This window comes from Schistocerca nitens, chromosome 4 (assembly GCF_023898315.1).
Source record: "Schistocerca nitens isolate TAMUIC-IGC-003100 chromosome 4, iqSchNite1.1, whole genome shotgun sequence".
Lineage (NCBI taxonomy): Eukaryota > Metazoa > Arthropoda > Insecta > Orthoptera > Acrididae > Schistocerca > Schistocerca nitens.
In genome coordinates, this window is record NC_064617.1 from 808,327,180 (window position 1) to 808,331,149 (window position 3,970).

The following is a 3,970-nucleotide window of genomic DNA, read 5'->3' on the forward strand; positions in this document are numbered from 1 at the left end:
AACACCAGCTTTAGAATTCCCATAGTCACGAAATGACAGCTGAGTTAGGCAACACGCCAAGTGGTGTGTTGACAGTGGTTCTGTGTCCTCACAGCAAGGGCATTTCGTTCCTCACGATGAATCCACTGGTTGGAAATCGATGACAGGACGGAAATAACTCGTTTGGGAGTGACAATGCGTTTCTCTTTGTGCGAAGTCTCAATAACTTACTTAGTAGGTTAAGTATTTTTATACTTTACTCATGGCGTTATCGTATTCGCTCATTGGTACGATATAGCGGTAGCACAAAAACTCAAAATTTCGTGGAACACGTCTCTTTTGAAGTTGTTAGTCTTCTGATTTCCTTCTGTGTACAAATATTTTCACTTTTGCGTACTACATGCAACATTATGGATATTCTTTCTTATCTGTGATAATACTTGACTACAATGTATGTTCCCCTTTTAATGCATCTCCCATTACCGATTTAACTAATTTTGAATTCGTTGTCATATGTTCCACTAACCTGCCTCTTCTACTGTGAGACGTTTTCACAGTCTTATTTCACCCGACGGCTTCTTTAACTATTCATCACTTCAAACTTTACCAGTTCTCTAAATTTTCATATCCCTTATAAGTAACGCATTTACAGTGCATTCCGGTCGAAATAATATCGTTCCCCAACTGCTGTGTTTCAGAAACATTTTTTTCGTTAGCAGATTTCCGTTGAGGGAAGTGTCTTTTCTCCCACTATTCAGTATGAGATGTTTCCTTTGTTTGAGCCGGTCTGCAATCATGCTTCGTCAATGTCCTGTCCCTCTACTACTCTGACATTCCAAATTTTATTGTTTAAAAAACATTCATTTTGTTTCGAGTTCTTTCCTTTATTTATATTTTGAACGTTACGCTGCTTGAATTAGACACTCCACTGCATACAAAAATTCTAAGTTTTGCTCTCTTTCTTGGGAAAATACAGTCAGCAAGGCATTGGTATGTTTTGTGCACAAAATGATCTTCCTGCTCAGACTCATTGTCTAGTCTTCTTTATTGATTTTCCTACTTTAAAAATAATTAATTGTGTCGGTAAGCTATGAGCTTACCTTTAAGTCTTCTAAACACCAAATACTGTCCCTTGTACTTTACAGTCTTTCAGATAATCACCTGCGAAACCTGTTAACACGAAACCTGCGTACTTCCGTACTGTATCTAAGTAATATATAATTACGTCAGTTTCACAAAATATTACTAATTTGATCTTATCTACAGTAAATCTATCACACACTCTCAAAAATTATTATAAAAATAAATTGACACTTGGAAAAATATCGCATATTGCTGATTCTCCAAATTTTAAGAAAGTCTGGCGGAGATGTTACAGTTAGGGCACCTCCTTTCGAACTTCCGTGCGTTTACGAGGTATGCTGGTTACGTACATTGCAAATACGTAATTCGGGCTTTTAAGGAATATCAATAAAGCGACCACTTAATATCATTTGTGGTGTGAAGCATTAAGAACTGCTCGTTTCCTTGAACTTGTCTATAGTTAGCCATTTTATCTGTACACATTACAGAATTTTCCCTCTAATGAAACACCTGCAACCTGGATTTCTGAGTATTTTTATTTTATTTCACTACGGTCTCTTTCGACAAAAACTTGCTCTCATCATCGGTCCTTCAGAAAATTCTTATGAACATGCATATATGCCACCAGTAGAATTAGATGAGTTTCCACTCATAGAAAACTGCTCCACACTGGCTTGTCAAACTCATAAAAAAGGACATACAAAATTTACATTGTACGAGCTGTATGCCCAGGAATGGAGCCGAACAAACATAAAGTGCAAGCGAACCCCAAGCACATCCCAGGAAAAGCTCACTTATATGTGTATTGTTTTCAGTACGTACCACTATCGAGCTGGCGATAAAATCATCTTGAAACTACTGCTGCACCTTTAGCCTTTCAGGAAAACTGTACTTTGAAGCCCTAATTCTGGATTTGAAGATATTGTATCAATCAGATTGAAACCAATGTCTGATCCAGATGACCTTCATTTCATTTACTAGGAAGGTCACGGTTTTTCTAAGACGTCATGTCTTTAGTTTTAAAAAGGAGCATGTCTTGACAACGGTAGCTAAAAAATTGACACCAACATCCAAACGATCTATGGAGGAATATGGAATACTTCTGTACTTGAGGCTGTGTTGTTTGATGTATTCCACTAAGTTGTAAATTAAATGTGAAAGGAAATTGTATTGTACTGCAGCAAATAGGTAACAGACACAGTGGTGAGACTTCGAAAGACATTTTCTTTTTCCGTTCGTCCACGATGACGAAGAATTTATAGTAATTGATTAACGATACTAGTTTAAATGTGAGTTGAAGCAGGTTTAGTTTTCGATCTCACTAACAACAGCGTCACTTTGGAGACGCCAAAACTCTCCTATGACAATGCTCAACAAGGTATTCGTTCCACTTAATAGTGGGTGAACTTGAGAAATCTGAAAGAAAGTGCGATAATTCTGTGGGAAATTAAAGTTTTGCTCTTACGTGGCAGTACTCATTCCGCACTCTACGTGAAGAGAAGGTATTCTCATTTGAAACTGCGGCCGGCCCTCACGTCAAACTTCTCATATTGTTGGTGTTGGTGTTGTGGTCCTCTGTCCGATGGCTGGTTTGATGCAGCTCTCTACAACTGTTTATCTTGTGGATGTCTCTTCATCTATGCGTAACTACTGCTTCCTATATCCACCTGAACTGTAGTCCTGCTTTTCCTCTCCCTCCATGTTGTTCTCCCTCTATTTCTTACTCTCCAATCTTCCCTATGTTACGAGTTTAACTTTTTTCTGATACGGCAGGATGTACCTTACCAACGTATCCCTTATTTTGGAAAACTTGGGCTATAGGACTCTTTCATCCCTAATTCGTTGAGGTGAATCTTCATTAGTCATTCTGTCTGCCCATCCAATATTTAACATTCCTCTACAACGCCAAATTTTGAAAGCTTCTAATCTCACTGTCATTGGCGATATACAACTCGTACCTGAACTTCAATTCCTTTTCCCATTTTTTCCTTTGGTTTCCTTCGCTTTCCTACGCAGATTGCGTAGCGCTGGGAATAGGCCGCGATTTTGTCTCATTCTCTTCTTAACATCATTCAACATTCTTTGACTTTTATAACTGGGGTCTCGTTTCTGTTCAAGTTGTAGAGCAAATGACGTTAACTACACTTTATCTCTGATAACTTAATATTACAGAGCGTACTACAGTCAATATTGTGAACACTTTTCCCTGACTTTGTCTACAAGGTAAGTCGTGTGGTCAGTACGACATTATGTGCTAATACATTTTACTGTTTCCCAAACAGATCTTTCATAACGATGGCTTCCGTGAATTATTCGTGTCAGCATTTTGCAAAAGTGAATTACTAAACCGACACGAGGGTTGGAACTTTAATGGTGGAAACTACTTTTTTACAGCTCGTACAAAACAGATACGTGTTTCAAAGTTTTACTGACCTTCAAAGTAGTGGTCAGCATTGTGTATAACCCGTTGCCAGCGATGTGGAAGTCGTAGGATACTCTTAGCAGTACCAGTTACGTTGACAGTTCGAGCGGCGCGGTCTATTGGCAGACGAATTTGTAGCAGTTCTGAAGCGAATGTCGTGAAGTGTTTTCTTCAGTTTAGAAATCGAGTTGAACTCACGTCGACTTAAGTCAGGGAAGTGAAGTAGGTGGTATAACACTTAGGAGCCCCATCAGTCAAACAAATCAGTAACAGCTTGCACTGTAAGTGCTTGAGTATTGTCCTACAAAATGATGGTCAAGCCCTGCATGAAGTGTCATCACTTTTGTCTCTAAGCTGGTTGTAGGCTGTGTTCCAAAAATGAACAGCATAGAGACAGAAGTGATGACACTTTCTGCCTCGTATTTCGGCATTCTGTTGTATTGGGAAGCCCGCCCTGGTAGCTGAGTGGTCAGCGCGACGGAATGA